The sequence below is a fragment of the Lontra canadensis genome, unplaced genomic scaffold, assembly GCF_010015895.1.
Source record: "Lontra canadensis isolate GAN:19392208 unplaced genomic scaffold, GSC_riverotter_1.0 scaffold109, whole genome shotgun sequence".
Classification (NCBI taxonomy): Eukaryota; Metazoa; Chordata; class Mammalia; order Carnivora; family Mustelidae; genus Lontra; species Lontra canadensis.
The window spans coordinates 2,854,271-2,876,524 of record NW_022631103.1 but is presented as its reverse complement, the minus strand read 5'-3'; the positions used below and the strand labels follow the sequence as shown (position 1 = coordinate 2,876,524).

Below are 22,254 nucleotides of genomic sequence, written 5' to 3'. Positions count from 1 at the left end.
GGTAAAATTTTGTGGTGGTGAACACTGTGGGCGAAAGGCTCATGCACGGGGCCCAACTGTGATGCTGGAATAGAGATTCTGCTAGGATCTTCCTGTGACATCACTCCTCTAGAGGACACCCATCATCTACCACACATCCTATTAGTATGAATGTTTTATACTGTGGAATTCTAGAATCTTGGTGCTCAAAGGGAAAGGAAAGTAGAAAGGAGCTGGTTTTTGTTGAGCAGCTACTTTGTGTCAGGGATTGGGTCTGCAAGATTTAAGGGGGTTGCCACATTTTAATTTTCACAATTTTTTAAAAGTTTTATTTATTTGAGAGAGAGAGAGAGAGAGAGAGAGAGAGAGAGTCAGTGGGTGTGAGCTGAAGAGGGGCACAGGAAGAGAAGTTTAAGCAGACCCCCAGCTGAGCCTGGACTCCAATACAGGGCTCCATCCCATGACCCAGAGATCATGACCTGAGCTGAAACTGAGAGCCCGAAGCTCAACAGGCTGAGCCACCCAGGCACCCCTTCATAAGAAATTTTTATAGTAGGCCCTATTACAGATGATTTATAGACCGGGAAGCCAAGATTCAGAAAGTGAAGCAAATTTCTCAAGATCACATAAATACTCACTTGCAAATCAGAGACTTGACCATAAGCCTGTCTAATTCATTCATTTTATTTTAGTGGCAAATGCCAGGCACGTGTTTAACACAGGGTAGGTGGCCAGCACAGGATTGCCAGAGCTGTTGGGACTGTTAGTGCGAAGATTCGTGGGGATTGTTAATGAGAGCTCTTTCTCCCCTACAGTTAAGCAGTGGAGATTGTTAGACATGATTCTGAGAACCTGAGATCTAGGTTTTACGATGTTTAATCTAGCACTGGTAGAGTGTCCCTTCGAGTAGAGAGGGACTCACTTAGCTTTTTATTAATATGACTGGTACAAACACTGTATTTCATTACTTATTTATAAATACTTTCACATGACTCTCCAGTCTTGTGAAGTAATATCGTCCCTACGGCCATTTTACAGATGGCCCAAAGACAGGCCAAGTCCTCCTGCCCAGGTCACTCAGCTAGAAGCTGCTGAGTCATGTTCAGACGCCTCTTCTGGTGCCAAAGCCTCAATCTGTCTAATACTATATTATTTTGAAACCGTTTGATTATTCTTAAGAATTAAAAAAAATAGAGTTTTGAAGCTGGAGAAGACCCGTAGAGGCCTATCGGTCTGGCTTTCCAGATCGAATAACTGAGGCCCTGACACAGAAAGTAATGGCATAGAAGCCCCATGCTCCGGGATAACACAGAGGAAGGAGGAATTCAGTCAGCCGGGGAAGGGGTCCTAGGGCCCCAGGGAAGGCTGCAGTGGAGTGGTGATTTGATGACGTCCTGAGGGGAGAAGAAAGGAGGCTCATGGAAGTAAATTCCACAAGTGATACCAACACGGAAGAAAGGCAAGGTCCTGTGGCAAAATGAAAACACGGTGGCCCCGTGGGCGGAGGCCCTTCAAGGAAGCTGCAGTTTGTTGTTTCAATATAATTAGTTGTGTAATTGCATCCTCAGCCTGCCATCCCCTGCACTGCACGCGCGTGTAATTAAACCCCACCGGCCAGGCCGTGTCTTCCACACGCATCTGCCTCGTGCTCTTGCTTTGCAACAGAGCAAACAACCAAAAGGGAAAGGCCCTGCGGTGGGGGCGATGGACAGTTTCACACTCCCCTCTCCTATGAACACACCTCTCTGCGTTCACCCGTGTATGGGGAGAAAGTCAAAGATAAAACGGTTTAGAAGGAAGAACAGTTTTCTGCTCCCACGTTTCCTCGAAGGCAACAGGCCCATTTCTGGAGCTCTTGGGGGTCGGGGAGATGTTTCCCTGGTTTACGTTTAGCAAACTGTAATTAGCGTCAGCGGAAGGGAAACAACAGTGCTGGAAGCACCGTTTCCTCCACACAGCAGCCTCTGTTCTGAAGGGCGGTCCCCAGCCCTGGCTTTTCTTTCATGGGGAGGCAGGTACAGACGCTCTAGGTCACTCAAAAGTGCTTATTTGGGGGGTAGAGGGCAGAGGCCAGTGGATGGTCTATGTCAGCCGCCAAAGTGGGCCTCGCTTAAGCTTCCGCCAGTTAAAATCATGGGGCTTTTGTCTGGTTTTGTTTACTCTGTAAATGCACATGAAACCGTGCCCAGGTAAGCCCCGCTCTGTGCCGAATGCTAGATTGGGTGCTTTGAGCGACAGAGGACTCCTGCCTCTCTGTCAGCCGTGCTGGTCAAAGGCAGATTCACCGTGGGATACACAAAGAACCAGCTGAGGCTTTTTGGTATGGGAACCTTTGAGTAAATCAGACACTATTAGTTAGAATAAGCAATGCCAGCTGCCTTAACCAACAACCCTTCCCAACCTCATACTCAACATGAAGTGTATTGTTGCGCTTAACACAGTCATTCAGGGACACGGATATTTTTCTGTCGTCTGTATGCTGTCACCATCTTCAACACGTGGCCTCTAAGGTCTTTGCAGGAGGGGATAAGAGAGGAAAATCATACTTGGGAGATTTTGAGGGGCGTTTTTTTGGAAGTGGCATATGTCACTTCCACCCACATTCTGCTGGCCAGAATTCAGCCATACACGGCCCCAATGTAATAGGAAGGGGGCTGAGAAATGTAGCTTAGCCCTGTGCCAAGGATAAAAATGAAATCGCTTAGATCAACACATAGTCTTGTCTTGACATGTTCCCTTAAACTCAGTCCCTATTCAAATAAACTCAAGATCATCTAAAAGACTGCTCTTCACGGGCACTTGAGGAGAACTTTCCAGGCCAGATGATCTTCCAGAGCAGAATGGAAAGTGCTGGTGAGAATCTAATTAACATAAATTATCTGGAAGAACCTGAAATAACCTCCTAACTCTTGACCCCAGAATTCCTCTTCTAGTATTTTATCCTAAAAACAGAGATTACAAGGATTTGTGAACAAATAAGTTTACTTCCACATTAGTTGGAATTTTGAAAAAGTACAAATCTCAATTTCTGAAGATAACAAAGTGTTTCTCTGTTTTTCATACTCAAATAATGTAATCATTAAATAGGACATATTTCTAGTCTAAAGTTTAGTGTTTTTATTTTTTTAAAGTATTTTATTTATTTATTTGACAGAGAGAGAGAGATCACAAGTAGGCAGAGAAGCAGGCAGAGAGAGAGGGGGAAGCAGGCTCCCCACCGAGCAGAGAGCCCGATGCGGGGCTCGATCCCAGGACCCTGAGACCATGACCTGAGCTGAAGGCAGAGGCTTAACCCACTGAGCCACCCAGGTGCCCCTAAAGTTTAGTGTTTTTAAAGGCCTATGGACATGAAGGTAGGCTTCAGAACTTTATGTTCAGTAGGATTCCAATTTTGTTGCAAACACATCATAGATACCTAAAAAAGACAAAACACTGCATTAAGATAGGAGTGGATTTTTCTGTATAGTAGGATAAGGAGGAATTTTATTTCTCTCTATATTTTGTTCTTCTAAGTCAGATATTATGATATGTATAGTCTCTGTAAATATATAACAATTTTTTTAAAAATGAACTACAAGGAGGAATAGCTTTGGACCAGGAATGACTCAGATTGGAGAGAATTATCCCAAGTATTCCACGAGGGAATAGGTGAAGAGTATGTATAAGCTATGTGCTAGAAATGTCAAGTGCAGAGGGGGCACGGTGGGCTGGAGACCAGAAGATATCGTACAGGAGGTTTGCGAATTCAAATTAAGGGGACCAACCACATTTTCCTCAACGGGGCTAGAGAGCACAAGTATCAACTGTAACTGACTTTCAAAACTGGAAAATGGAACTGATTTTAAAAAGTTCAGGAATAGGGCCGTGTTTTCAAATGCTGGCTCTGCTGCTTGCAAACTGTGTGGCTTTTGGCATATGCCTTAACCATTCTGAACCTCACTTCGAAAAGGGACACAAGACCACCTTATTTATAATATTGCTGTGACATTAAATACCATATTTTCAAATATTTGATGTATTTGAAATAGTTGACCAGGGCTCAAAATGTAAAGGGCTTCAACAGGTGGACCTAGGAACACACTCTTTGAATAACTAGAAAACTAGGTAAGGGTGGGATTGTGGTGTGGTGTCATTGTCAGTACTGACCAGCTCTTTGTAGTATCCAAGAAGACAGGAGGGACCCAGTCAATCCAGCCTGGCACTTCCCACCAACCACGAAGAAGTGCACTTGATGCTAAAGCCCCTCCTCATTGCAGTTTTTCATAATCCCCCCACCCCCGGGCTTTGTTCCAGCCTCTATCCCTACCCCCAGGGAACCATCAAAGGATCACCCGGAGTCTCTCACACTGTGCCACTCACCTAAAATCTGGGGATGCTGTCTTCTTTGCATGTTCACCTTGGCATCTGGGCAGTCAAGGTCACTCCCTGTCTTGCCTGCATATCAACTAGAAGAAAGATGGTATGCCCTCAGTGAAATCCTCTAAGACAAATAAATAAGAAAAAATATTCAAAGCCAAAGGGATTATGGATTCTTTTCAGATGATTCTGGGTCAGAGGCTCTCAGACAGGGACACTGCAGAATACTACAGAATCAAGGGGAGGAAAGTCAGCCTCAGAAGCTATGACTTCCCTCCAGGCTTAGTCCGCTCGGGCTGCTATAACAAAAATATCCTAGCCTGTGAGGCTTAAATAATGGACATTTATTCTTCCCAGTTCCAGAGGCTCAAAACCCCAAATCAGAGTACTGGCAAATACAGTGTCTGGCGAGATCCCACTTCCTGGTTTGTAGTGGCCATCCCCTCGTAGCCTCACATGGCCAAGAAAGGCAAGAGAAGATGCCAGCTCTCGTGGCTCTTAGAAGAGCCTTCCTTCTTAGAAGGGCACTAATCCCATTGGCAAGGGCTCCACCCTCATGACCCAATTATAGCTCAAAGGCCCCACCTCCTATTACCATCATGTAGAGGATTAATATTTCAACACTGGAATTTGTGGAGGGGTGTACACAAACACGCAGTCCCTACCAGCATCCCTGCTGCTTGAACGCAAGGGTCTGAATCTTTTCCCCAATTCTGTCTGAACATATGTCTCTGATATGTCTCAGCATATCATCGCAAATACCACCTCCAGTGACGAATATATCTCCGTGTTAGACACTGTGCCTATGCGCTGTCATGCCTGGTGTGTCTAGTTCCCTGTGTCCTGTGACCTCCAGCAGGAACAGTTTTATTTCCCTCTTCTGCTGACTGTTTTCACTCCCCCTTCCCCCACCCCCCTGGTGCATCTTTATTAAGTGACTGGTAAGCCAAGCAAAGATGAGATAGCGGTTCTGAGAAGTGCTATAGGATGTGTTATTTTGGACGTCTACACTCTCTTTCCCTGCACGGTTGAAGTGGACAGATTTGATGATCCTGGAGTGTCCTTGAAATTCAGCCTAAAGGTCTCCAGCTTAATTTAAATAGTGCCCAGTGACTTATAAGAGAAAAGAGCATGAAAGGAAATTGCTATGTGTGCAGCTTAGAGACTCCCCCAAATTCTCAGCTGGTCTCTGATTTATGCTGCCCAGAAGCCTGTTGCTGATTATGCTGGATGCCCCATAAATTAATGAGGGCTGGGCTTGGAGGTGACGACGATCGCTGAGTCTCTGGAGCAGAAAATGCAACACTAATACATATGTTTCAGAAATGTCCCTGTGTCTATATGTTTGGAGGAGAAAGTGCTGATGAGGATCAATTTCATATTGACTTTAAATTTTTCAATTGACCCAGAGCTCTTTTTATTAAGTAATGTGCACAAAAACATTTCATCCCAGGCCGGCTTGATGGCTTGGAGAAGTCCCTTCAGAATGTAGCAACCTGGATAGAATGAGAAATGCAGTGCATTCATTTCTTCTTTTATTCACCCTTTAATAAATATTAAGCACCTGCTACCTGCTCGATTCTAGACCCTCTCCTAGACTGGGAGCAAGACACAGTCTGCCCTCAAGAAATCTAAAATCCAGTGAGCTCAACAGGCACTTCGATGACTGCTTCTGACCTAGTGCGGCAGGTTTTGTGAGGTGAGGTGCAGGGTATGTGGGAGCATGGAGGAAGGACTCACAGAAGCATCCCACACTTCTAAGTGAGCGAGGGAATGAATGAATGAATGAATGAATGAGTTGGCCTCAAACTGAGATTTGGAGAGGAGTAGGAATTGTAAAGGGCTAAGGAAATAGCACATGCAAAGATAGGAACATGTGATGTTTTAAATATAGCCCAGGTGTGTGAGGGGAGGAAGAAGGAGGGCTCCAGGTAGGCAAGAAGTAGACACTAACAGGGTGTTAGGGTACCACCTGTACAAACAGACACACTGGAAAGGGCTTTGCACCCCGGTAGAGGGCAGGTTTCAGCACGCAATGAATGGCTTATCTGGGTACATAGTTCTGTGTTTAGAGAGGAGGTCATACATATAGGTGGTGGTTAGCCTAGGCTCACCTCCTCCAGACACTTTCCTGAAGAAGCAACCCAGTAGAAGCTGAGCCCCTGCTTTGAGGAAGCCCTGGTTTCAGATCCTGGTTCTGCCCCCCTAAACTCAGCAGATCCCCCTGCTTGCTGCAAAGTCGGGCTTTATCTTCAGCTCTGACTAAATGTTGGGCAACACAATGTGAAATATCCTTTTTTGTTTCCTGTCTCTCCACACCTCTCTCAGCCAGTGTATCCTGTATTCTTAGTTACGGTTCATGGTCCTTGGTGTTGCAGTTTTGTTTTAATTTCATTTGGATCCTCAAGCCAGTGTGGGGGACACGTGAGCGCCATTCTTCTGAGCGTGTAGCTCTGGGATTTGGTCCCTGGGCTTCGACTCACAGGTTAGAAGTCTTACTCTGCTCCCCTGAACTTGACTCGGTGGCCGCAGTGGCCTGCTTGATTTATGGCGATTTCTTCCATGTTTGATCTTAGCAAACAGACAGCTGTGATGTAGCGGCTTCATTCTGCTCACCTGCTGGCATCTTCATGTTTGGTCTAATAGCTTGTTAACTGCTCGGAGGACAAGCACTGCCCTTCCCGGGTACGACTGAGAGCGGTCTCTATGGTAACCACATCACATCGGAGACCGTGCTCATTCTTCAAGGCTTTCCTTCTCCATTTTTCTCTGGTGGCTTCTGAATAACCTGTAATGGTTGGAGCCCTGCCTCACCCTGCCAAGAAGCCACTGCTGATTTAAAGCTTCTCAGAGGAACTTAACAAGACACACTGCTTTTCTCTGGCCTTGCTGCTTATTCTGTCACCACTGGTCCAGGCCTGCCGGGAGCTGTCATTCCTCCTTTATCATCTCTCTTTTTGGCATTCCCCAGGTGTTGCTCTCACTCTCTCTCAGGAAAGCTTTGACATGGTTCCTCCAGATCTTTCTGCTCATTAATATCTTGCAACAATCCCTTCTGAATCCTGGCATACGATATGTTCTTTTTTCCCCATTCCCCATTGTTTAGACATTCACTTATCTCTTCAGAAATGACTCTCAAGCTCTCTGGTCTTCATCTGTACCAAAGAAATTTGTGTCAGACTCTCCTAGCGGCTGTTCAGATACAATACATGAAGAAAGAACCAATTTGTGTGTGATAGGACTCTCGAGTGACCAGTCTGCTGATTGTACTCGGGGTCTAGCAGTAATACTACTAATAAAAGCAAACATTTATGTGGAGTTTATTGGATAGGCCAGACACTGCGGTAAGCACCTTACCTCCTCACAATAATCTCATAAATTAAGTGCCCGACTATTCCTGTCTTACAGATGAGGAAGCTGAGACACAGAGTTCAGAGACATGCTCTAGTGCTCCCAGCCGTTACGCTCTCGAACTTGAACTCTGGTTCCAGAATTTATCCTCTTCACCGTCCTATGCACGGGGCAGTGACACTCTCCCTCTCTGCCTGTGTTGCCACCACCAGGAGTGGCTCGTTTCGCCGAAGCTAAACTGTGCTCATTTGTAATGCCCAGATGAAATGTCTCCTGCTTTGGGAAAGCCCCCACCTTCCTCCACATTCAAGGTGTAAGCTCCTTTATTCACTTGACAAACATCAAAGTAGAGTGGTCGTAGCCCCTTCATCCGTTCAGCAAGAGTTTAGGAAGGGCCTTCTGTGTTACTGTGCTGGGTGCTGTGGCTGCAGTGGTGAGCAAGGAGCGAGCAGATCCTACTCGCACCTTGCTTATTTTTGAAAAAATAAAAATGAGCCGGTAGACAGAAATAAAGTCAGAGATAGCTTTATACATATACTTACCTGCAAACGGCATCACATGTATCTATATTTCCGTCTCGCTGCATTTATCTATCAGTGGATCCTTTTATATTAGGTAATTTTTTTCACTCATTCTCTTCTGCCTGTTGAAACGGTAAAGCTCATCTCCTCAGCCTGATACCTAAGACCCTCCATGATCGGGCCTCAGGGATCTTCCCAGGCTTATCTCCTACCAGTTCTTGCCTCCTGTTCTTCAACCATTCACTCCAGACCCAATCTCCCAGAAACCGTTTTCTCACTGGAAGCCCTCCAAGCACAGTCCACAACTGTGCATTAGCTCAGCACTTTTTTTCTGTCTCAAATGCCCTTTCCGCATTTCCCTTCTCACATTTCTCCTTACCCAAGCCTTTTCCAAACACCAAGGCCAGGTTCCAGCACTCCTTGTCCGTGGAACTTCCCCTGGCCATGTCCCTTTCCACACTGTCAGCAACAAGGAGTCTGCCTGTACTTCCTCTGCACTCTGATCCCAAATGTGTCCCCTAACAGTGCCTGCGGTTCTAAGTCTTAGCTGTCCGTTCACATTTTGTTCTCCTGATGAGGACTGCAGACCTCTTGAAGGGGAGGAACGGGTCTTATCTTATGGATTTGAAGAACCTAGCACACTGCCTGGTATATACTTCTAGAATAATAATACTTATGTTTTTATTAATAACATTATTAATATTATTAGTTACTTTTTTTAAAGTATCTGCCATCTGACCTGACATGCTGCTAAACATTTCATTTGTTTTATTGCATTTTTCCATCGTAAGAATCTGAAAATGTCAATTATGATATAGATACTATTATTAACTCCAGTCACAGATAAGAAACTGAGGCTTAACATGCAATAGTGATCGTGGGTCACACGCCCCTCAAACAAAAGAACCTGATTCAATCCCACAGGCCTTTACCATAAGGATGGGAGACCAGGGTTTGCTTGCTCTTTGCTCCCCACTGAAGCCACAGTACTTAGCGTAACAATACTTTATGATTTGATAAAATCCTGTTGACTGGATGAATAAAGGTTCTACCCCATGCTTTGATGTTGGTGGAAAGAACAGATGAGCTTACATCTGGGAATCTAAATGTGCTTATCATACATGGTCTTCCACTACACACTGACAAACACACAAATGGATAGGGAAAAGGAAACCAGTGAAGGAGTCCGTGAAGTTCTGATAAGATGACCACTGACTATAATCTGAATGTTTTTATCTTTTGTCAAAGTTGTCTTTGGGTTTAAATGAAGCTCCTGATAGGTCCAGAATGGACTTTTAAAGGTTTTGGGCCAGAAGGGTCAGACTTTGGAGTCAATAAAACCTGTTTGCATCCCAGCTTTAGCATTGTGTAATGTGGGCAAGACTATTAACCCTTCTGAAGTTCAAAATAGTGATTAACGTGTGGATTTTAGAATCAGATGGCCTGGGTTTAAATAACTCTAAGCTTAGTAGCTGTGTGATTTGAGGGACACACTTAGCTTCTCTGTCCTTTCATTTTCCCACCTGTAAAATGGGTATTGTAATAATAGCATTTGCCTCATAAAGTTGATGTGAGATTTAAATAAATCAATTCATCTGAAGCACTTAAAATAGCATCTGACACTCAGAAGACCATTATCAGCTCTTAGGTAATTGCATCAACTTCCGAGGCATGCGGTGAGTAAATGATTGGTGCACTCGTGAAGCCTCTTGACTTCCAAAGCTCAGGCCCAGAACCAACACAACATCACCTCCACTAACTGTTTTGATAGAGTCCCAGGGCCAGGCCAGATTCAGGGGCCATGAAGGGGTGAAGTGAGGACATACATAAGAGGGGTGGATCATCAGGGGCCTCCAAGGCGCAGACTGCCACCGCACCGGCAGAAGACATGATGTGGGCTGTTGACTGGGATTACTGCCATGGGTGATGAATGCCGGACAAGGGCTGATCCCAGTAATTTCACCCACCCGAGTTGATAGATTCTACTCCAGGCCCTCTGCTCATAAGTTGTTCCTTATTTCCTTGTTTCTTATTTCCGGCCGAGTGTTAGTATATGCCTCCTAAGGCCACAGGAAATCAGAAGAAAACTTGAGAGATGGAACTTTCTAGAGACAGGTCCCCCAGCAATGAAAAAGAAAACGACAAAAGACAAAACACCATAGAGTTACAAGATGGAAAACATTCTAAATGGGGGGCATTGAAAGACCCTCATATCCACAAACCTGTCTATTCCCCACATATGCTGCTACTGTCCTCAGAAGCTGGATCCCAACTACAGGCCCTCAGGTTTCTGGTCCCTCCGTCAGGGATGATGACACAGAGGGGATGTGTTGTTCCTGCTCCTTCACGGATACAGGAGTTGTTTCCGGGTCCATGATGGGATCCCCATGGATGACACATAATGGGCGCTTTTTAAGTCATTCCTGGTGTTGTCAGCCATTTATTGAGTGGTTTAACATTTACAGGTGCTGTGCTCGATGCATTCCTATACCATGAGATTCTGCTTTACATTTTGTACCTCCTGCCCGCTGGTATCCACTCTCATCTTCACAAGGATCACTTTTTTGCAAATGAGATCATTGAGACTGAGAGGATGGGGATTTGCTTGATGGGAAAAGATAGGGTATAAACTAGTATGGTTCTGTCTCCTAATCCAGTGTTCTTTTTCCTTTCCCCAGAAATCCCAGATCATAGGGAACTCCATCCATTTATTCACTTGGCTCATTTACGGAGCACATGGTCCATGTGTAATGGGGTCTTGGACCGGCCTCTGCCTCCTGCTCCATGATCTTGCTCTTAACTATGTTCTGGACATTCCATATGTATGCTGTAAATTCATTTTCACAATAGCTGTGTTAGGTAGGGACTCTTGCCCATATGACAGGTGAGAAAACTGAGCTCAGAGAGCTGAAGTGAATTCCCCAAGGTCCTACAGTGGGAGAGTGCCAGAGGTAAGATTCAAACACACGTGTGTGTAATGCCTAAGCGCGTGGTCTCTCCATCCCACCACACAGTACTCCCTGCACCTTCCTCCTACACGATGGCTCCACAGCTGTGCTGCAACTGTTCTCCCATTTCACTGGACTCAGAACCCTTTTCAGCCCTGGGCGCAGAGCCTGGATTGAGGCTGAAGATGTGTCAGCCCTCACGGGCAGGGCCAGATTTCTGCGGCAAACACCTAGATGCGCACATTGACTGAGGAGGATCACATTTACTAAGCACCTCCTGGATGCAGCTGGCATTGGGAGTGCCATTTGCATACAGTATTACATTTCATCCTTGTCTCAAACGTACAAGGGAGATACTATTGCCTCATTTTATAGAGGAGATAAAAGGCTCAGAGAGGAGAAGGACCTTTCCCAGAGTCATCCAGTTTGCCTGACTCCAGAGCACTGTGGAGTCTGTCAGAGAAGGTTTGAATGGCACACAACACTGTCTGCAGAAACTTCATGAAAAAGACGAAGCCCAGGCTGCACCTCAGAGAACTTAGCATGTAGCCGAGATAAGTACACTGAGAGCTAATGAGTGCGTTATTATAGTTATGATTAGGTTTCCATGTACTTCTCAAATCAGATGTGTAAATATAATCAAAAACATTTCTCTTTGCAGCGCAGACCTCCAGCAGTTTCCACCCGGCATCCTAGTTCTGAGCAAAGATAATAAATTAGCTCTAATTAGCTTTCCCACGCACTGCAGCAAGTTTCTCCTGTCATCACTTTGCCAACGGGAGAGAGGGGGGCTCTGCTGGACTCCTCCCCAGAACAGGGGTCTGTGGGGAGACGGAGGCAGCCTGCCTGGCATGTGACTTTCAGTTCCCTGTTACCTCATGCATGTGGACAAGCAATTTGTTGCCTTCAATTTTCTCCTTCTGTGAAGTGAGGAACTCGATCTAGGTTTACTCTTCTCTTGTCCCGTGAGAGTCCAGGATTCTTTCCTGGAGAATTCCCCAGCCTGAAGTACCAACTTCATTTGTGCATGCAGCAAAGTTACTGAACTCCCCTGGTTATCAGGCATTGACCTAAATGCCAGGGATGTCAAGAGGAGTGAGAGCTAGTCTCCATCATTAAGGAATGCTCATGCTCGCAGGGAGAATAATGGCAGTGACTTAGTCCTATGGGCCAGGCCCTTGGCTGTGCCCATCGAATAAGTTCCCTCATTTAATCTCTGAAAGGGCCCTTTGAGGTAGTATTGTTGTTACCTGCATTTTTTGGTGGAGAATAGTCTCAGAGAGGGTAAGTCCCTTTTCCACAGTTTCACTGCCAGTCAATGATGGAACTGTAGTTTCAATTCAGAGCCAGATCTCTTAACCATGAGGCTATATTCTCCCTCCCAAAAATTGCTGAGTGTCATAAAAGAAAGCTATCTGGGCAATGGGAGGCCATGGAATGGTGAGGCATGTTCCGTGCGGGTGAGCAGTGTTGGCTTTGGTTAGGATGGTGTTTGAACTGGATCTTGAGTGAAAGACAGACTTTGCATACATCAAGATGGAAAAGGGAAAACATTTGAGGTGGAAGAGTCGAGACATAGATGTAAGAAAGAAAAACACTGGCCGTGGGTGAGGAAAAGTTGAGTGAAGGGAGGCTGGTGTATTATAAGACTGGGTTTTGTGCTGTATTCATTTGGTGACAAATCATTATGGGGGGCTGACGGTGTGTCAGGCACAGTAAGAGCCTCTGAGAATAGCCCACTGAGGAATACAAGCTCCAACGTGCTAGGGCAGGGTGGTTCTCAGCCGGAGCTGATTTTGGCAACGTCCGGAGAGACTTCTGGTTGTGACAACTGAGATGGTGTTACTGGCGTCTAATTAATATCCTACAGTACATAGGACCATCCTCCACAACCAAAACTTATATGGTGAGTTTACAATGTCAATACCTCTAGTGGAATGACAAGCTGGGGTCAGCTCACGGAGGACCTCCAAGGTCAGGTACCAGAACTGGCCCATGCCTCTCCAACACCAGGCGGCCTCATACAACCAAAACAGGAGAGCAGTGACCACAACAGCAAACCTTTCCCATTGCAAATGACCTCCCGGCGTAAAAGAAATCCGTCCCGTTGCCTCAGCTATATTATTACAGTCCTAGGATGACCTTACAAGGCAATTCTCCCACCTCTGGTTCAGAACCACTCAGGGCTTATGAGAATATACGGCCCACCCAAAGAGAATGTCAGATGGCTTCTTCCTTCGTAATCCAATTAAGTAAGTAGTGCCTCTGCAGAAACTCTGCCCAGCTGAGGAATTTATTACAAATTACCTAATCTCTTGGTTCTCCCATGAAAAGGAAATAGACGAAACCATGTCTAACCCTCTTCACCCTGAGCATTTCAAAGTGCCGGAGTTGGACCAGAGCCTATTTATTAAGTTAAGCAGTATTTTCTGGAGCTGGCTGGTGAGTGTCAACGCAGTGGACCTTAACTGCCTTTTAAAATGAAAGTCTACTTTTCATGATTATCTCGAGCATCCCCTGTGCGATTCTGCTTTTCTAATGCTGGTCAAGAGGAAAAACAGGGAGTCGGTTGTGGCTTTCAGGAACCTTCAGATGCCAGCCCAAGAAAAACGCGATAATGACCAGGGTGTGCGTCCCGAGAGGAGTGCGGGCTTTGCAGCCTGCCATGCCCGTTTGGACACCAGCTTTGCTTTTCACTCTATCCACTTAGGCAAGTGACTTACTTAACCTCTCTGCACCCCAGTCCCTTTACCAAGGAAAATGAACTGCCAAATGCCTCCTAGAGCAGCTATTAGGATAATAGTGGTAAGGAAATGGGTGTGAAGTGCCTGTCCCAGAGCGCGTCCCCCGTAAATTGTAGCTGATGATGTGGGGTCATTTTCCCACCTAGACCTTCACGCAGGGATGTGGGGTAGAGCAAAAAAAAAAAAAAAAAAAAAAAAAAAAAAAAAAAAAAAAAAAAGAATTTGATATTGAGGTTTAGTTACTTTTCCTGTCAAGGACAGAAGAGAGGGGAAATTTCTTGTGAACTAGAGGCTTCTTAGCAATTCATACAGTTCAAGCCAAGTCTCTGAGTCCAGGCGGAGGCTGGCAGGTAAGCTCTTCGCCAGGTCAGAGAGAATAAGAGGGAAAATCAATTAAAAGGGCCTTTCAGGACTGAGGGGTGGCAAACGCCCAGGGTTAATCCCAATGGGAGACCTGTATTTCCATAACAGGCGAGGCCTCCCCTTTAACCCATTGGCACTGCGAGTTGGAGTTTTCTGGGGTGAAGTCCATTACGGGCAATGGGTGTGCCGGGTGTGATTAATGACCCTGGTTACGGGCCAGTTAGCAACAGAGAGCGCCATCCGTCTCACTTCAGGGAAGCATCACACGCCATTTATTGTCTGCAGCTGGGATGTGTTCCTTTGCAATTAGGTAAATGCCTTCTTTTGGAGTAGACGTGGTAATTCCTCCATCAGTGCCCCCATGCCTCTGCCCCACACCCATGAGAAAGGAAGGCAAAGCCTGGGAGAGGCCAGAGGCGGACAGAGATGGTGACCGTTGGCGCGCGCTATTACAGGACTTCAAACCCTCGTGGCTCCAGAACCTTTGTCCTTTCTCAGCTACCTCCTTTCAAAGGGACTCAACCCAGAGAGTCCATAGCAATCATGGCTTTAAAATCCCGCCCTCCCCCCCGCCAAGGGAAAGAAGGAAGGGCACTGTGTGTTAAATGAATCCTATGCTCATTTTCCGTGGTGAAAAGAAACCCTCACAAGGAACTGTTTTATTTTTTAAATTTCATTTAAAATCGATTAATTAATATATATTACTAGTTTCAGGGTTAGAGGTCAGTGATTCATGAGTCTTATATAATACCCTGTCTTCATTACATCAACTGTCCTCCTAGTGCCCGTCACCCAGCTACCCCATCCCCCCAGCCACCTCATTTTGTTTCCTATAGCTTAGTGTCTCTTACGTAGAATTTAAGAAACAAAACAGATGGACATAGAAGAAGGGAAGGAAAAGTAAAATAGGATGAAATCAGAGAGGAAGACAAATCCAACTAATTGTTTTTAAATCACAGCTGTCATGGGTATGGGTGCTTCCTCCGTGCCAGGCATCATGGTCCCCTCATAAGAACTCTGGCAGGCCCACCCCATGATCTCCGTTTTACACTCGGGGAAACTGAGGTATAGAGAGAAGTAAATTCCAACAAGCCAGGACCCACAGTCTTGCGGAGGGCTGCATGCTGGACCACTCTGCTAGACCGTAATTCTGTCTCATTTGTGGAAGAACAGGGACTGGTGCAAAAAGAGGGACAAAGGACACAGAGTTTTTCCTGAAGAGAGAGAGCCCAGCACATGCAAGGTAAAGGAGAACGTTAGTTGACTCCACACTCAGTTTACTCAGACGCCCACAGTAGCCAGCTGTCGTGCTAAGATGCCAATACAGATGGTCGTGTGGCTCTGTCCCACCCATGAGGAGGAGTGGGAATGGTGACAGCTACTGGTGATGGTTCATTATATACTTCGTGCTCTACTGAGTGTTTTATGTGCAGAGTCTCATTTTATCTACACTGTAATGGAGACCAAAGAGGGCGTTATAATTACCCAAATTTTACAAATGATGGAAGAGAAAATTTAAACAACTGGCCAGTTCCACCTGCCAGTTGGTAGCAGACCTATCCTTGATCCACACCCTCTGACTCAAGCAGGTACTTTCAGAAACCAAACAAGGGATGGCAAATGTGCCGAGACTTCCTGAGAGCATGGTGGGGAGTGACCAGGGGAAGGACGTTGATTCAGGAGGAAGTAGGCTAGCCTGGGCTACGAGGAGGAGCTGGAATGCCTGAGGAAGCACGGGAAGATGGGGACTGAGGAGAGGAGGAGAGAGGGGAGAGCCAGTCCCTCCCTGAGAACCTTGAAGAGCACATGTTTTAGGCGCATAGAGGCCAGTGTCACCAGAAGCGCTGGCACCAAGGGGAGTGGTGTGATACGAGGCTGGGAATGACCCAGTAGGCTGTGCAAAAACTTTTAGAAGTCATAATTTAGAAGTCATAAATGAGTTCACACTTTTGAATTTGATCCCATAGACCTTATGCAAAGCAGGGAGTGGGTGTTAGCTCGTTATTCACTAAAAACCTGTGGTCCTCCTTCCTTCCGTAATGTGGGCTTGTCCCTGGGGCAGCCGTCTAAACAGGGCTGCCATTTTTGGCCCACCTCCTTGCTTTCAATATGTGGGCACATGATTACTTCTTGTCAGGGAATGTGAGTGGAAGGAATGTGTATCATTCCTGTGCTGGAGTCTCAAAGAGGCAGACATGTCTTGTCTGGGCTCTTTTTATGTTTCCACTCCCTAGAAGGAGAGGACTCTGAGCCCCTCAGTGATGGCAGAGCCACAGAGTAGAAGCAGCCTGGGTCCCCAACTCACCATGTGGCACACAACTCCACATGGATAGGATTTCTTTAAAAATGAGAACTAAACCTCTATGGAGTTAACGCACTGAAATGTTGAATTTTGTTGCAGTAGCTAGCAGTAGGATATCTAATTATGAGAACTTGATTTGTATTTTAAAAAGGTTACTGTGGCACAGTGTAAAGAATGGAGAAGATGGGATGCCTGGGTGTCTCAGTGGGCTAAGCATCTCCCTTCAGTTCAGGTCATGATCTCAGGGTTCAGGGATCAATCCCCACGTTGGGTTCCTTGCTCCGCAGGGAGCCTACTTCTCCCTCTGCCTGCCACTCTGCCTGTTTATGCTCCCGTGCCCTCACATGTTCTGTCTGTCTCTGGCAAATGAATAGATAAAATCTTAAAAAGAAAATGGAGAAGAGCTGAAGACGTTTCAGGAAGACCCTTGGTCCAAGTGAGAAGGGATGGTAGCTTAGACCATCCCTAAGATTCCAGCAGCCATGTGCTCCACTGCGAGACTTCCTTAAATCCCTCACTCTGTGGCGTATTCAACAGAGGGAGTGGTCTCAAGTGCTTCGCCAGCAACTCCATGTCTGAGACCGGGGATCAGCAGTGGGTGACGGCCCCTGTCTTCAGTGTCCAGCAGTTCCCTATGACATTCATCGCCAGCACTGTGGAATATATAGGCTCCTACACCCTCCAAGTTAGAACACCTTAGAATTATGGCTCAGATAACTGGACTGGACCACAGGGCCATCCTGGTGTATGGTCACGTACTTCTACCAAGATTTTTAAAAACAGTTTTATTGAGGCATAATTGATGTGTAATAGATATACATATTTACATGAGATTCGACATGTGAATATACCTGTGAAATCATCACTATAATTAAGATCATAAACATTTTCATCAAACCCCAAGCTTTTCTTATGCACCTTCATAATCTGACCCTCCTCACTATATCCCCCCACCCCACACACAACTCCCATCCCCAGGCAACCCCAGATTTGCTTTCTGACATCCTAGTAATTTTACATTTCCTAGAATTTTATGTAAGTCTTACAGTATAAAACCTTTGGATTCTTACTCTCACCATAGTTAGTTTAAAATTCATGCTGTCAAAAGTACCAGTAATTTGTTCCTTTTATTACTGATTAGTATTCCATCATATAAATGTACCAAAGTTATTATATCTGTTCACCTCTTAGACAATTGGGCCATCTCCAGTGCTTGGCTGTAACAAAGTTGCTATGAACATCTGTCGATAAGTCTTTGTGTAGACATGTGTCTTCATTTTCTTTGGGTAAAATACCTAGAAGTGGGGTTGCTGGGTTGTATGATAGATGTATGTTTAGCATTGAAGGAAATTGTCCAATTCTTTTTCAAAGTGATTGTACCATTTCATACTCCTACCAGCCGTGCATAGGAGTCCCAGTTGTTAACTCTCTTCTTACCAACAAATGGTATGGTTATCTGTTTAGTTTTGGTCATTCGAGTGGGTGAGAGTGGTATCTTACCATGCTTTTTAACTTGCAACTCCTTAATAATGATGTTCAGCATTTTTTCATGTATTTGTCATCTTTATCTTTTCTTTGCTGGAATACCTATTTTGTATGAGATTCTCTTACTTTTTAGTTGTAACAATGTCTTTATTCCACATGCAAGTTCTTTTTTCAAATGATCTTTTTATAAATATTTTCTTTCAGTTTGTAACTTGCCTTTTCAATTTCCTTTCCGAGTTCCCTGAGAGGTACAGTATTGTTGCATTCCCTTCCATATTCCTAAAAACAAGATCAGCACTCTTAGATGTTGAAAGTGTTCAATAAATTTCAGTTCAGTGAATGAGACAAGATCTAAGTATTTCAAGCCAAGCACATGAAAGGTGACTGCATCCTCAATCTGCCAGTCTTTAAATACTATTACCTAATTCAGGGGATTACTGTCAGAATTCACTGGGTGAATTTGAATTGACTTTTTAGACCGATGCTAGGCATGGAGTAAGAGTTCAATTAGTATTAGCATTCTTTTATTCTGTGATACTAGGGAGAAGTGGGGCCAAGGGTTGAAACCATAGAGAAGAAGATTGGCTCAATTTAGTGAATTATTTCTGTTTAATAGATTATTGGCTGTTTAATAAATGGAATGAAATAGTCTGCTACATAGGCTGATGAACTCCTCATCACTGGAAGCATTTAAATAGAGAATAACCATTTGATCAAGTTCCAAAAGAGATGTTTGCTACCTCAAGGAAAAGTACTGGACTTCTTGCATCTCTTCTTTTCCTAAAAAAGAGTTTGGTTCCTGGCAGGAGATGATAATAACAATAATATGCTATTATATATAGTTTATAGGGGCACCTGAGTGGCTCAGTCGGTTGAGTGTCTGCTTTCAGCTCAGGTCATGATCCCAGGGTCCTGGGATCGAGCCCTGCATCAGACTCCCTGCTACGCTGGGAGTCTGCTTCTCCCTCTCCTGCTCCCTCTGTGTACTTTCTCTTTCTCTCTCAAATGAACAAATCTTTAAAAAAATATATTAAAAAATCTAGTTTATAGTATATATAGCACATTATAATACATGATATATAATGTATGATATATAATACATTCTATATGCTATATTATGTATATAATAATAAGTCATTGTAGAGGATGTGGTTTTGGGCTAAGCACTGAATCATATATTATTTAACCACCACAACCATCACCTGAGGTAAGAGTAGATATTAGCTCTATTTGATAGGTGAGAAAAATGTACTCAGAGGGGGTAGATAACTTACCCAGTAACCTGGGACTTGGGGACGCAGGGCGGTGAACCAAGTGTATTTGAGTTAAATCCATGCTTACAATCCAGGTATTGTGAGGTATAGAGTTCCCCTCTCCTTGGTCATTGCCAAGGGACAAGTGCTGCTAAATCAGTTCCCCAACACCTTATGTGTCCCCCACTGCCCCATTCCCACCACCAGTGTCTGAGCCAGCAGTAATAAGTACTTAGGTTTGGTCTGAAGCTGCAGCATTCCTCTTTTGTTGCTCAGCTGGTCACCCCACAAAGTGGCCAAAGACCAGGGCAGTCATGCCTGAAGTCAGCCACCTGACTTGCTCTCACCCAGGACTATCAGTTGCATCTCAGCTTCCCATGGAAAGACATTCACATCTCCAACTGGAACAGGCATTTCCCATGCTTTTCCTTCTGGCATATGGAGTATTTATTTGTTTTGGAAGTCCTCAGAAGTGCCAGCTTTCTCATCACACAACAGTAGGGAATGTCCCCATTTGGTGCCTGTCCATCCAGCACAGAATATTTACGGTGTTGTTGCAAAGCTGTTGGACCCTTGGATTCTAATCATCTAAAGATGCTTCTGTGGCTTTTAAAAACCAGGCCCAATCTTCTGACAACAAGTGCCTGCCTCACTGCCATCCTGATTACCAGTTCCTACTGGCAAGACAACCATGATGATGTTCACCAGATTGTGCCAAACAAACGTTACCTAGCAACAAGTGGGGAGCACTTGAGATGTGTCCTTGTGTTCTAAACACTGTGAGCAATTCTTTAACTGATAATTTGATATGATGGAGAATGAATGCTCATTATGAGGAAACCTTAAAAGAATGCATTTGGAGCCAGACACACCCTTGTGCCACTCTGACTCTGCATGACTCCTATGACATTGGTCAAGTTATGTAAACTCTCAAAACCTCAGTTTCTAACCTAGAAAATGGAGAAAAAAACAGTACTACTTCATGCTAATTCTGTCAATGCCCTGTATGAACATAATTAATGAAAAGAAAGTGTATGAGATAATATTCTATGTTAAGTAGGTATTCAAATGCTAGTTTGCTTCAACACACATTTTCTATGCTATCTTTCATAAAAACACAAATCCAGGCATCTGATGGACCAAGATCTAGTTATCCCTACCCTACATTGGAAGATAGCTATGTCCTTAAGAAGTCTCTTAACTTCTCTTTGATTGGTTTTCTTCATCTGACAGTAATAAGTGGGATGATAATAATAATATGGGGACAATAATAAACGTTTCTGAAGTTAGGGATATGAAAAAAATCTGAAGACCCAAATATAAATGCAAGAAGTGACCTAAATATATAACTGGTATTATTATAGTTGAGAGGAAGTTAGAAGCACTGGCAGGCTAACTAGAGACCTTTGTTTCATAGTAGGTTCTATCTTCATCCATACCAGTATATGATCCTGGTACTCATATTGGTGAAACAAATTTTGGAAATCACATTGAAATCCATCTACCAAACCCATCCCCTTATTTTTTTTTCACTTTAATGTCTAAGTCAGTTTTAGGGAATGTATTCCATATCTAATACCAAGACAGACCTTTGCCAGAGCAGATAAAAGGCTTCCAGATGATGAAGTTATACCAGTTAGGTTGGAAAAACCTGCTGGTTTCTCCAATACAATTGGGCAGAATGATGCAAAAGATGGATGTGAATTCTATAGCATCATGCAAAATTCTCAGATTTTTGGAGCAAAGTAGACATGGGTTCACATCCTCCTGGTCTACCACTTTCTAGCTCTGAAGACTTAGATAAATCACCCAAATAGCTCTCAGTTTTCTCATTTGTATGATGGGTATAATAAAAATTATCTTGCAGGGTTGTTGAAAAGATGAGGAGCATGAATTTAAAGTGCCTTTTAAGGTGCCTGGCACATGGTATATCCTCAATATGTGATGTATGTTGAAAACAGCATTAATACTAGCAGTAATAAATAGAATTGGAGAGGAAAGCAGAGCCCAAGCAAAGGAATGGTTCCAAACGCTTAGTCTGAGTGGCAAATATGAACCGTTAATAGTAAGTAAATGTGAGGGGTCAAGACGCAGGAGATGAGAAATAAGTAAGCAGATAGATGGATGAAGACATAATTTGGAGTCCGTGTTAGGAAATAGGTCTGAGTTTTGGAGCTCCCAGCTAAAAAGACAGACATCTCGGCCACTTAGGGAAGCTTTGTCCTCGTGCTTTTGCCTTTACAGGCCATCATTTTCTCCTTCAGGACTCAAATGACAACCCCCTGCAGAAATGCCTGATGGAAAATAGGTTGTTAGCAAGAGGGGAGGCTAGATGCTCGGGGCACAGGGTTTTGACCAATGACAAGTGTGCATTCTGCACTTGGAAACACGGCTCTTGAATGTCAGGGCATGGGATTTCCCTTAAGAGTTGCCCATGTGACTAAGTGCCCCTCAGGTTAGTGGAGTGAACAGTTTCCCCAACTTCAGTTTCTTCTTAATCAGGTGTCTCAGCACATCTAAGATGCCTTTTGGCCATTGTCTCCCTGACTTCTTACTTCGGGGAGCCCAATTTGAAGGAGTTGTTGGAAGCAAAGAGAGCGAGCTTGAAATGAATTCTATCTGTCAGTCAATCCTACATATCCCAGATTCCTGGCTTGGGCCAGATACCACTGCCAGCCTGTGAGAAGCATCTGTCCTGGCAGAGGTTGTGGTCAACATCTAGGAGGTGGAGATGTGTGTGAACAAATAACATCAAAGATCATGGCTTTCTTCTATTAAATCTGAATATTCATTATTATCTATCCACATAACACAGCTGAGCAGTGTTTGGAAATCACTGAGCAACCTGAGAGCAATATAGCATATAGGTGTCTCACTTTGCAATAGCTGGTCTAAGAAAATTGGCACAGAGTTCATCAGTGCATACAGTTGTCTTTTCAGCTGCTGAATCAG

At 44.5% G+C, this 22,254-nt stretch overlaps 1 protein-coding gene and 1 long non-coding RNA gene across 5 annotated transcripts in view; one reads left to right on the top strand and one right to left on the bottom strand.

Moving 5' to 3' along the window:
* Window positions 1-22,254, top strand: part of DAB1 (DAB adaptor protein 1) — a 784,414-nt gene that overhangs the window by 2,372 nt on the left and 759,788 nt on the right. The window lies entirely within an intron of this gene.
* On the bottom strand, window positions 18,000-20,010 carry LOC116856380. The gene is made up of 2 exons (XR_004380568.1): window positions 19,635-20,010; window positions 18,000-18,328 (listed from the first exon to the last, which is right to left on the bottom strand). It is a non-coding gene; the product is annotated as an uncharacterized LOC116856380 (long non-coding RNA).